This window comes from Vidua macroura, chromosome 26 (genome assembly GCF_024509145.1).
Source record: "Vidua macroura isolate BioBank_ID:100142 chromosome 26, ASM2450914v1, whole genome shotgun sequence".
Taxonomy (NCBI): Eukaryota; Metazoa; Chordata; class Aves; order Passeriformes; family Viduidae; genus Vidua; species Vidua macroura.
The window spans coordinates 2494040-2506822 of record NC_071596.1 but is presented as its reverse complement, the minus strand read 5'-3'; the positions used below and the strand labels follow the sequence as shown (position 1 = coordinate 2506822).

Here is a 12783-nt window from a genome sequence, read left to right as displayed (position 1 = left end):
TGCATTTGTCAGCAGTCTGTTCCCCCAAAATCACCTCTAACCCTGGCCAGCAGGCAGGAGAGCATCTTCCACCAGGCAAAATCAGCTCCCAGCACCGGGATCGGGAGCTGTGTGGAAGCAGCAGCAATTCCCCCATCCTTGATTAAAACAGCACAGCCTGCGGGGCCAGGGCGGGGGGATGCTGCTTAATTGACTCTGTGCTTTTGATACAGCAGCTTAATGATTGTGTTCAAATTAGCCAGAATCACCTTCCATCCTGGGGAATGGAAATGAGACGTGGATTGCTCCGGCACACCCTCTCCCCCACACCGGCCTCTTAAAAATCCATCCCCAGCTAAACCGGCCACAATTTTCATGCCTGGATTTTTCATCTTTTCCTAAGGAGGTAAGTTGATATTGTTTAAAACAGCAATGAAATTCCTTCCCAGCCACATAAATCTCCTGGTTTTAACCGCAGATCCAGGGCTGAGGCTGGGGATGAAGCTCAAATGGGAAAGCCCGAGCTGCGTGTGCCTGCAATGAAATTATAAATCCACATCCCGGAGCAAGCAAGCAGCAGGAGGCACCAGGAACCTCCATCAGCAGAAGCGCTGGGCTGCAGCAAGGGATGGGAGTTGGGAGTGGAACTGACAAGGCTGTGAGAGCTGTTGGCATTTCTCCTGACAAAATCCTGCACAAACGGAGCCAGTCCAGGTGAAACCACGGCGTTGGACCCACCTGGTTTTCAGTGCTGAGCCCCGTTCCTTCCCCCTGAGCTCTGCCCTCTGTTTCCTCAGCTGTAAAGTGAAGAAGATGCTGCCAAACCCTGCTTGAAAAGCGCTGTCAGACACAGCAAATGTCACCAAATGGCTCAGGTGGTGCTTGGTCAGCTGGCACACAGCACATCAAGGGCACAGGACGCTCTGCATCAGCTGCCCACAGCCCCTGAGGCCCGGGACCAGCAAGGCTAAGGCCAGCCTGGACTGACCAGTGATGAGTGGAGAGGAGCAACAATTCCACCCTGCAAGTCAGAGCCAAGGAGGCAATTGGCCTCTGCCATCCTCAAAGCCCAATTAACCAAATCACCACAGCTCAGGAGGCTTCGGCAGGAGCGAAGAGGAGCAAGAGGAGAACTCCAAGGAGGAATAGCAATGGTGAGTGCTGTCCCCATGGGGCATGGGGATGCTGTGGGGGGCTCCAGGTCATTGTCCCGTGAGCCTGGCATCTCCCTGGCACTGCTGCAAGGGACAGTGGAGCCCAGCGTGGGGGCACAAACACAGGAGCCCTGCTTGGGCTGGGGGCTGTGCTCATTCCTGGCATCACGGCTCTGTTTGTGCCCTGATTGCCCCAACTTCCCATGGGATGGGGGGAAATGGCTGTGTTCATCCTCAGACACCTCCACCTCCAGTGCAGAGGGCAGATCAGGGTGAGGTGGCCCCCAGACCCTGCCCTGGGGCAGTCAAGGGACACTGGGCAGAGGGATGCAAACAGGCTGTCATGGGGATGGGGTGGGAGGATATCTGAGGGTGCTGCTATGGGGCTGAGGGACCCCAGGCAGGGTGGCAGGTGGGTACCTGTGGGTGGAGGAAGCCCAGGCAGGGCGGTGTGGGGGTACCCAGGTGTGCGGAGTGGGGTGGGGGAGCCCAGGCACGGTGGTCGGGGGTACCCCACGGTGCTGGCATGAGGTCGGGGACCTCAGGAAGGGCACTCCGAGGCTTGAACACCCCAGGCTGCCCGGGAGAACCCCTCCCCTTTGCTCACGGCTGCGCGGGGAGGAGACCCCCGTGCCCTTCCCTGCGTTCCTCCGGGGCTGTGCCCGTTCTCCGCCCGGGGCCGCGCATCTCCCCCGGCCCCGTCCCTCCCCCGGCCGGGCGGGGGGCGCGGGGGGCGGCTCCGCGCACGGCCCGACGCGGCTGGAGAGGCGCTGCCGCCGCCGCGCCGCCCCCGGGGACGGGCCGGGGCCGGGCCGGGGTCCGTCCGGAGCCGCCGCCGCGCCGCCCCCGGGGCTGCGGCTCTGCCCGCGCCGCCGCCGCACCATGGGCAGCCCCGCAGCGGCAGCCGAGCGGTGAGTGCGGGGTCCCGGGGCCGGGGAGGGTCGTGCCGAGCCGCACACGTGGCGCCGGGGGGCGGCCGCCGAGCCCCCGCCGCCCCTGGGGACACGCAGCCTCCCTCCATCCCTCCCTCCATCCCTCCCTCCTTCGCCTCCCCGCCGGCGGCTCGGCGGGGGCTGCCCGGCTGTGCCCACCGCCCGCGGCCGCCAGGCCCGTCCGCAGCCCCCGGCTGTGCCCCGGGAGGGGGCTCGGCACGGCGGGCGGCGCTGGTGCCCCCGGCAGGGTCGCACCGGGGGTGGCGGCGGTGTCGCCTCGGCGCCGGGTCCATCCCGCCCTTGCTCCGCTCCATCTCCCGGCGCTCCCGGGGGTCCGGTACCCGCAGTTCCCCCCCCGTTAGGGTTGGGGCCGCCGCTCGCAGCCCCTTTCCCCTGCACAGCCGAGCGGGTCCGAGCATCGCCGGGCGTCGGGAAAGCTTTTCCATCTCCTCTCGCTCGTGTTTCCCCCCGGGCGCTGCAGGTCTTCACTCCTCGCCAGCCCAGGGCCCTTCCTGCCTCTTCCCCGAGCATCCCGGATTTTAGGCGGATTCTCCTGTCGAAAATTCCGAGGGTTGGTTTAGCCGCGGATGTTACCGGGTTGTGTTTCTCGGGGAAATGGAGCAGGCAGCAAGCGCAGCATTCCTGGCTCCTATTGCCGTGCTGGAATAGCAGCTTTTTCCTCTTCCCACTCTCCATCCAGAGTACTTTTGTGCCAGTTCCTTAATCCACTTGCAAAGTGGATTTGAGCTAAAACCTGACAAAAGGTGCTCCAATTCCCACGGCGTTCGCACAGGCAGCGGTTGCAGAGGAGCAGCTGCTTTTTCTGTTCCTACCCTGAAATGAGGTTTTTGGGAAGGAGAAAAGAGCAACCAGGAAGGGAGAGGATGGCAGGAGAAGGCAGAGTGCCTGTGAAATAATAGATGGAGAGTGGAGCCGTGCCAGGCTCCGCAGCCTGGCAGCACCCAGAGCACAACCCCAGCCCTTGGGAGTGAGGAGCACTGGAGCCAGAGCGGCTGGAGAGGGAAGTGACCGGGATTGGGAATATCTGGTGGCCTGGGGAACACCAGCCCGGGCCTAGCAGAGCTCCTGGCTGCTGCTTGGTTTTGTGGATGGTCTCTCATGCACTCTCACCCTGCCTGGGGATGTGCAGCCTGCAGGATGGAGACCCCAAAACCCAGCACCAGTCCCAATGCAGGGGTGTCATGATGAGAAAAGCCTCATCCAGGCAGGGAGAGATCCTACAATCCTCTCCATCAAAACACAAGGCATTAAAACCAAAAAGCCTTCCAAGAGCAGAGTTGCCCAGCAGTGATGTGGTTGTGTGTGGGTTAAAATCCCAAATGCAGGTGTTGAACCCTGCAGTAACCCTTTGGGAGGTACGAGGCCCTTGGGGTTCTCTGCACCCCAAAGCTCCGTCAGCCCTTACAGGATGGAGATGGGATAAAATCCCGGCACCCTGGGGCATGGCAGAGAATGTGCTGCATGTCCCTTAAATGGGAGAATAATTGAAGATGAGTGGGGGAGCTGCCAGCTGGGCAGCCTGGGGTTATCTGGTTTAATTTTGTGCTGATTTTATCACCAATGGTTCTGTGGCACTCGTGGAGGAGAGGCAGTGGAGCTGCTGCCTCTGGCTGCTGGAGGACAGGTGGAGCTGGCTGGGTTATGGCCAGAGCAGCTTGGAGAGGGGATTTTTGGTCCACCCAAGATTTCTGACAGTTTTCACATTGCAAAACCCCACTCGGGTGTCTGCAGCCTTTCCCAAAGCACTTGGGTTGTGGGTTGATCTTGGGGGAAGATGCTCTCCAATGCCCATCCTCCAAAACAGCTGGAGGAGCATCCCGAGGGCAGGGAGCAGGAGGCAAAGCAGCTTCAGGAAAGAGTTGGCTTAAAAATCAGTAGATTTTGCTTTTATCCTGCCCAGTTGGAGGAGGGAGCAGGAGGACAGGAGGAACAGGGGCTGGGTTGTGTTTCACCCATTCAGGGCATCGATGCTGAGGGTGGGATGTGGCTGTGCTGGGCAGAGCTGGGACATGTCCCAGGCTCAGCCTTTCCTGCCAGGCTCAGCCTTTCTGGGGGATGTGCTTTTGCTGATCCCTGGCTGAAGATAGCAGGGCCAGGGGCTTTTTTCCTGTTTTGTAGTGTTTAGAGCTCAGGAATGTCTGCTTTTATTAGCTGAGCTAATCCTGCCTCACCAGAGAACTCATCCCTGGCTCCAAGGCCCAAACCTAATCCCTGCTCTTCCCTCCTGGGCCCAAATTAAACACTGGACTCACAGCCCGGTGGTGCAGACAGACTCGGCGCTGGCTGCACTCAGCGTTTAAAGGTTTTCAGTCCATGTGTTTGGGATGGATTTTTCCCAACTCCTGGCTGTTGGATCACTCTCGTTGGGATGGATTTTTGGCTGTTGGATCACTCCTGTTTCCCCCCACCCCCAGCATCCCACCAGGGAGCAGGTGGCTCCTCTTCTCTCCGTGAGGAGCCGGAGCTGCCATAAGGCAGGAGGAGTTGGGCTGCTCCGGCAGCTTGGAGCCGTGTTGCTGCTGCGTTCACATCCCCGGGATGGGAGAGGGGTGTTGGAAGCCCCGGGAACAACGCTGGGAATGTGCAGCACGTGGCCGGGCGCGCTGTGCGTGGGCAGCGGCGATTCCCGTGCCGCCGGTGCGTGTGGGCAGCCCAGTGGGACTCCTGTCACCAGCAACATCTCCCCACGTCCCCAAAGGCACAGCTCCGAGGGAAGGGAAGTGGGAGCCAAGTGAGGCCATCCCTGGGCTTGTCCCCAGTGGCACTGATTCGCCACGAGGCTCCAAAAGCCTTCCGTGTGTGTGCCGTGCCTCAGTTTCCCTGGCTGTACGGAGTTGTGGTGTGGAGCCTGGCTTTGGAGGGTGGCACAGACCCTCAGGCAGTCAAACTCCTGCTGCCTGCGTGTGGCTGTGGAGCAGTGGTGGGATTGTCTGAGCAGGCAGAGGGAGCATCAGGGAGCATCCTGCAGGATGTGTCTGGTCCGTGGGGCTGCAGGGAGGGTGGGAGGTGCTGCCTGAGCCCAAAGGGAGCTCTGGGAGTCCTGGAAAAGCCCCAGAACAAACAGGCAAGGGCAGAAATGATCAGAACAGAGATGAGAGAGGAGATGAAAAGCGATAAATCCCACGAGAACGCTTGGAAACGCTGCTGAGAGCCACAGTGGCTGTGGAAGGGAAATTGATTGGGCTTTGGGCACCCTCAGCTGACAAACCTTCTGTTTGAAGTTTTTGTAGGGTTTACCTTGAAGGACAAAGCAGCTGCTTCCACGAGGTTTGACTCAGGGGTTATGGGACCAAGGATACAGGAGTGGGACAGGCTGGGCCAGAGCCTTGCTCAGCCATTGGCAATGGAACGTGCTGGATTCTCCTTCGGATCCCATTTGAGCCGTGGTGTTTGGGGCTGGGGCTGGAATCCCATGGGTGCCCCAGGTCTGTGTGGTGTCAGAGGTAGGGGCTGAGGCTGGGCAGGACAGGGGGGGCAAAGTGGGGAAATGGCCCTGGTGGTGGGAGAGCAGAGCTCTCCCCAGGCCTGGGCAGGGGCTGCCATTCCCTCTTTTCCATGTAAAATGGGCAAGCTGAGGACAGCACCAAATTCACCCAGAACAACCAAACAGCAGAGATTGGGATGGAGAATTTGGGCAAACAGAAACAGCTTTACCAGGGATGGGTTAAAAACAAAGCACAGAGGGTCTGGGCTGTGATCCCCAGGCTGTTTTGGTGCCTTGGCATCCACATGGGCACCCCAAGGCCGGGGCATGCCGGGAGCAGAGGCAGGATCTGTCTTTTGGAGCATGCCCTCCTCCTTCCTCTGCCTCAGCCTAGCTCTTCCCTTACTTCCCTGCCTTCCTCCCCCTGAATTTTTCATGCCACCACGAGCTCGGCTGCAGCTTGCAGCCCCATCTATCAGGAGGGTTTGGTTTTCAAAGCTGTCCCAGCTCTGCCCAGCTCAGATCTGGAGCGCCGGGGCTCCTCGTTCAGCTCCCGATGTGCCAACCAAAATAGCAGCGGCCACATACTGGAGTGGAGAGGAACAAGTGTTACTGGGAATTAAAATGACAGATCTCAGCATCAAGGTCTCCGAGGGTTTGTGCTTTATTAAGCAACAGTGAGTTCATGGGAAAGGACTTTGACTCAGAGCACCGGTTGTGTCTACAAGAAAAGAGAACCAGGGACTATATTTAGGCTCAGGCTGTGGTGGGGAGCCAGGGCCAGGCACCGAGGGAGGGGAGCTGGGCATCCTCAGCTCCGTGGGGATGAGCCCTGGCCCTGCAGAGCAGAGTGGGGAGCAGGAGGTGGGCACACCTCACCTTTGGGATCGTGGAATCCCCAGTGATTTGGTTTGGGAGGGACCTTAAAGCCCATCCTGCCATGGCAGGGACACCTTCCACTACCCCAGGGTGCTCCAAGCCCCATCCAGCCTGGCCTGGGACACTGCCAGGGATCCAGGGGCAGCCACAGCTGCTCTGGATGACCTGTGCCAGGGCCTGCCCACCCTCCCAGGGAAGGCACTGCAGAGGAAAAACCCTGGTTCTCCTCCCTGTGCAAGGGGCTGCTTGGGGGTCCTGCACCCCCAGCTCCACATCAGCCATGGCCAGGGGGGTGTGGAGTGGCTGGGAGAGCTCCTCTGAGCAGGATTCACCCTGGCTGGGACTTGTACAACATCCACTGGGTTCAGAGAGAAGAGGGACCACGACCCTGCTGTGTGGTCCTCACGTGGCTCCCTCTCCCTTAAATGTGGTTTCCTGCTGATGGCGGTGATTTAACAGATCAATGTTTTCTCTTCTTGCCTCAGGGTCTGCCTCTTCCCAACGCCCCCTCCTATTAAAAATTCATTGTTTCTCCCAGATACTGTTGCTAGAGGGAGACAGGGAGAAATAAAGGAAGTTCTTGGAAAGGAGAAGAGAAAATATTCAGTGGGAAAGGAATTGAGGAAAAATTTAAACGAAATATTGTCCCTCCCTGGGTGTGTTTGAGCCCAAGCGCTGTCCCTGTCACAGCACAGGACCCAGAAAGCTGTGTGGGAACCGGGGGGGAGTTTGGGTGCTGGGGACAGTCCTGCTCCTGCCAGGGAGGTGGTGAAGTGTCACAGCACATGTCGCAGTTGAGACAGCCACGATACACAGAGGATCATCAGACAATTTCAGAAAGGTTCAACCCATACAGAAAAAAATCACATCATTTCAGGGGGCTGCAAGCATCTGCCCTTCTCGTTCTTTAGCCCAGCCTTTTATCCCCCTCATGCTCATGCTTTGCAGCTGTGTGCCCTCTGTTCCCTTTGTGATCAGCACACCTGGGCATGCCATGGCTCATTGCTGTCAGTGCTGCTCACCTGCTTTTCACAGCTGCACCACTGGGGATGAGGCTCAGCCACAGCCCATCCCAATTACCCCAAGCCGTGTCCCTACAGTGAAGCCCCTGCTGGTTTCAGGGCTGGGAGTGTGGGACATCGTGGCTGTTTCACCCAGCAAATCCCAGCAGGCACGGGAGGGAAGGAGGAGCAGGAACAGCGACCTGCAGTGGGGGGGTGTGCCTGATCTCCAACTCAGTTCCCATCCTTGGCATCTCCAGAAAGTTCCATCAAGGCCTTGACTGCTTTTCCTCTCAATTTGGCTGCTGTCTCAGTCCAGGAGGATGAGGGGGTTCGTCTGTAGACTGAAGCAGCCAGCAGGGTGTTGATGGCTGCTCTGTGGGATCAGCTCCCCTGAGCACCCGCAGCTGTGCCTGTGGCACGGAGCTGCTGGGCCAGGTGCCACCAGTGGGGATGGAGCATGGACTGAGAGGGATTCAGGCAGCCTTGAAAGGTTCTTTTCCATCTTCTGAAGCCTCCTGAGCATGGTCCTCACAGTGCTCCTCGCAGGGCAGGGGGTTACAGGGCATGGGGGCTAAAGGGGCTCTCCCTGAGCATCTGAACTCCCTCAGCCACACTCCATGGTGGAACACCTCACCTTAGGTGAGAGGATTTGTTTTCCCTCAGGAAATTATACCTATTTCTATTTTTCACATTCTGTGCTGCTTTAGTGTGTGGCTCTGGGCTTCATATGAAGGGATGGGGAGCTCTCTGCACAGAGCAGGGAGACAAAACAATTCCTAGTCCAGCTGGGCACCAAGGACAAATGATCCAAATCTCAGGCCCAAGAGCATCAACAACATGGAATGAAGGGAGAAAAACAAGGATGGGACTGCATGGGCTGGAGCTGGAATTGGACAATGAACTCCAATGTGCAAATGGAGCAGAACTGATCAAAGTGAGAGCCTCCATGACCAGTTGTGCATTTTGGGACCATTTTGGTTCATCTTGGGTGCAGCCCTGGCTGGGCTCTTGTGCTGCCCAAGGTGGATCCATTGAGGCCTTTTAATAAATCCCTGCTTTATTCTTTAGCTCTATCTAATCTCGTTCTAGAGCAGCCTGAACAAAGCATCAGAAGAGTTCAAAGAATCATTTCCAACCCCTTCTCAGTGGTGCAGCCAGAGGAGCAAACCATGAGGGTGTTTGATGCTTTTGGCCTCTTTTTCCAGAGGGTCACCCGGGCTGACCTTCCCCGTGCTCAGGACAGCTGGACACCAACCCTTCAATATTGGCACAAAGAGCTATTTTGTGTTTTTCCATTTAAATCTCATTTGAAGGAAAGTCCATCTGGTTCCCTCTGTGCTGCCAGAGGATAAAAGGGCTGTTCTTGGGTCAGTTTTCCACAGGGAGACCCAGCAGAGGCAGCGTGGCCCAAGACTTGTGCCTGATGGGGGGCTGGGGCAGGGCCCCTGTAATGGAACACTAATTAGGGTTGGAAAAGGAGCAGAACCCTGCAATTGCAAATGGAAGGTGGAGTGACATAAATGAGAGAGAAATTGTGACCTTTTTCCATAAGCAGGAATATTAACCAAGTGTGACTAATGGAGTGGGGAAAAATAATCCTGCCTTCATTACTCCTTATTCCTGGGCCTGATGAGGAGTAGGAGCCGTGGGCTGCTCCCAAGGAAGTGCAGTGGGTGATGCCAACATCCCTCCCAGCCATGCCCAGTGCTCTGGAAGTCATTCCAGGAGTTATTGTGGGGTTGGACCCTCCAGCCCAGCCAGGGCTGCACCCAAGATGAGCCAAAATGGTCACAAAATGCACGAGCACTCACGGGGGCTCTCATTTTGATCAGTTTGCTCCATTTGCAAATTGGAGTTCATTGTCCAATTCCAGCTCCAGCCCATGCAGTCCCATCCTTGTTTTTCTCTCTTCATTCCACGTTGTTTGTGCTCTTGGGCCTGAGATTTGGATCATTTGTCCTTGGTGCCCAGCTGGAGCAGGAATTGTTTTGTCTCCCTGCTCTGTGCAGAGAGCTCCCCATCCCCTGATGTGAAGCCCAGAGCCACACACTAAAGCAGCACAGAATGTGAAAAATAGAAAAGCTCAAACCTGAGGCATCATTTCCTGAGGGAAAACAAATTTCAGGGTCTTACCTCTTACCTTCAGGGTCAGTTTTACATCAAGCACCAGCCTTGTGGCAAAGCAATTTGGCACTGCTGCCTTCCCCTGCCTTGCTCAGCCTGCACCAACATCTGGAAACCTCTGGAAATCCAGGTCCAGGTTGTTGCTGTTGCAGTGACAAATGAGGCTGTGATGTGTTGGGTCAGGCTCATCCAGCATCAGACAATGCTGCCGGGTTTTTGGGATTTCTTTCCATGCCCTGAGGTTCTCTCTGGCTCAGGCTGCTGCTGCCCCCGAGTTCAGTTCGTGCTGGGCAGAGCTGTCCTCGTACAGGGATCACTCCATGGCCTGGGGACCTGTCCCTGCTGCCTCAGTCCTGGCTCTGCTGTCTCCACCTCAGTGACTTTCCCAAGACTCCTAAGAACCAGATCTTTTTTTCCCTCTGTTTCATTTTTAACAGCTCTGCCTCATTTCTCCCTCCATTTCTCTCCCTGGGGTCATTTCTGGCTGTGCCCCCAAAGCTGGGAGATGCTGTGTCCCTGTTGTACTGCTGTGGAGCTGAATTCTTCCTCCTTCATTGAGCATTTTTCAAATTTTCCTATTTACTTTTGCAGAAAGAAACTCTTTGGGGGCCTGTCACTGAGAGAGGATTTCAAATGAGCAGCCTGTGACACCTCCCCGTGGTAATGTGTCATTTTTGTTGTTGATATTTCAATAACTAAAGGTCAGCTGGAAGCTCAGCTGGCTGGGAAATCTGACATTAATTACACTAATGAGCAAAAGTCTGTGGCTTAATGCTCCTGGATACCAGGGCTGTGTGACACTGACCGGATCTGGGGTACTATCAGGTGTCCTGGGGTCCACGGAATGATCAAATCCCAGAATTTCCTGAGCTGGATCCACAGGGATCATCAGCCCAGCCCTGTCCCTGCCCAGCCACCCCACCAAGCCCACCCTGAGCATCCCTGAGAGCGCTGGCCAAACGCTCCTGGAGCTCTGGCAGCCTCGGGGCCGGGACCATTCCCTGGGGAGCCTGGGCAGTGCCAGCAGCCTCGGGGGGAAGAACCTTTCCCTGAGCTCCATGCCAAGCCCTGGCACAGCTCCAGCCCTTCCTGGCCTCCTGTCCCTGGCCCAGAGCAGAGCTCAGCCCCTGCCCCTCTGCCTCCCCTCGGGAGGAGCTGCAGCCCCCGAGGAGCCTCCCCTCAGTCTCCTGTGCTGCAGCTGAACGAGCCAAGTGCCCTCAGCCGCTCCTCAGCCCCTTCCCCAGCTCCGTGTCCCTCCTTGGGACACTCTCCAACAGCTTTGGGTCCTCCTGACCTTGTGGTGCCCAAAGTGCCCCCAGCACTGGAGGTGAGGCTGCCCCAGTGCAGAGCAGAGTGGGACAATCCCTCCCTGGGCCTGGTGCCCCCAGGACAGGGTGGCCCTTTGGGCTGCCAGGACACAGCGGTGACTCAGATCCAACTTGCCACTGACCAGGACCCCCAGGTCCCTTTCTGCATCGGTCTGAGATGAGGCAGATTGCTGTGATGCATGGAACAGTTGCTGTGCACATCCCAAGGGATGCTCCTGCCTTAAAAGAACTCAGCTTGGGCACCCTGGTCTGGTTCTCTGGATGTCTGCTGATTTCCAGGACATCTGGGTCCTGTTTGGCTTTGGGATTTGCTGCTGAATTTCTTTTTTCAAGGGGATCCCCTGTGCAGAACTGGAAGCTCCTTGATGGAGAAGCAGGTCCCGTGTGGTGTCCAGGGAGAGAGGAATCCTCTCCTGGCTCCTCCACTGAGTAGCCCAGAAAAGAGTTTAAATCCAAGTTTTGAGAAAAAAACACAAAGCACAGGAGCAGAAGGTGACAACAACCCTGGTGGCACAAACATACAGAGGGCCAGGGAGCTGTGCTGGTGTCACCACGTGGGACCGAAGGAGGCTTTAGGCACTTCACCCACGTGCTGGTGGGTCCCATTTCACAAGGATTAAAATGTATTTGCAGACAAAACCCCCGGAGGTAACCTGAGACAGAGGTTGCTAAGTGACCCAGGAGCTGCCAAAAACAAATGCCAAGACCATCAGCTCATTCCCAGGGCTGGGAATGACGGACTTACCTGACAGGCCAAGCTCAGGTGGTCTCTAAGTGAGCTTAAATTCCATGTTCCCCATGCTCAGGCAGGGCTGGGAGTGAAACCTCTCAGGGAGGGCAGGAGAGGCTGCTCAGGGCCAGGAGCTGAGCACATTTGGGCTGACTGCGGTTTGCAGGTCTGCAGTAAATACGTGGCTGTGTCCAGCCTGCTGGAAGTGGATTGAAATTTTACCTTCTCCATCCCCAGAGCTGGAGCCTGGCCATGGGGAGCAGCAGCTGAGCTGTTGTGGTTGGGATTTACCCTCAGGTGGTGCTGGTTCCGAGGGGAGCCTCCACCATCCCTGCTGGAATATTTGAGTGTGTGAGTCCCACACGTGGTGCTGCAAGAGAACCAAACCCACTTCCCTCCCAGTTATCCCATCTCCCAGGTCTGGAGCAGCCCCAGGGATCCACAGCAGATCTGTGGGTATCGGCCCCTGGAGCCCCAGTCCCTCAAAGCACACACACTGCATCCCCTGGAGGCAAATTCCTTGTGGAATTGCACCAGCTGTAGTTGCTGGAGGTGCCACAAGCTCCCCCCTGCAGGTGCTGAGGGCAGGTTCAGGTGTTTCTGAGTCATTTCTGCATCTCAGGGCTTGGTTTGGGTCATTCTTGCTGTTATTTCAGGTGCTGGGTCAGAGTTACTCCCACACTGTGTGCTCCAGCTCCCTGTGCTGCAGGGCACGTTCCTGAGGAGATGGGATCCTGCTGGGATCCCGGGCTTGTCCATCCTGCTGGGATCCTGGGCTTTCCAGACTGCTGTGACCCTGGGCTTGTCCATCCTCCTGGGATCCCGGGCTTGTCCATCCTGCTGGGATCCCGGGCTTGTCCATCCTGCTGGGATCCTGGGCTTTCCAGACTGCTGTGACCCCAGACTTGTCCATCCTGCTGGGATCCTGGGCTTTCCATCCTGCTGTGACCCTGGGCTTATCCATCCTCCTGGGATCCCGGGCTTGTCCATCCTGCTCCCAGCCCTGAGCTGTCCCTGTTGTCCAAGCCCTACCTCCTGGAGGGGCTGGTGCATCCCCTGGCTCCAGCAGGAAGCTCTGGCATGCCCAGGGCAGGGGGTTTCTGTTGCTGTGGGGGGTTTGGGGCTGTTCCTTTATTGGGGAGCGTCCCTGACCGAGTTCTGTGTATCCCACATGGGATTTGCATCCCTGCGACCCAGGGACTGGATGG

The 12783-nt window shown here is 57.4% G+C and overlaps 1 protein-coding gene across 5 annotated transcripts in view; it reads left to right on the top strand.

Annotated features, from left to right (window-relative positions):
• LINGO3 (leucine rich repeat and Ig domain containing 3) overlaps positions 1-12783 on the top strand; it is a 33677-nt gene that overhangs the window by 6367 nt on the left and 14527 nt on the right. Inside the window, exons 1-3 of one of the 5 annotated variants that reach the window (XM_053999616.1) lie at positions 305-385; positions 458-1133; positions 10109-10177. The gene's annotated coding sequence lies outside the window, so the exon portion shown is untranslated. Of the gene's footprint in view, positions 1-304; positions 386-457; positions 1134-1968; positions 2045-10108; positions 10178-12783 lie in introns of those variants that run through there. The other 4 variants (XM_053999618.1, XM_053999617.1, XM_053999619.1 and 1 more) reach the window with 4 other exon arrangements.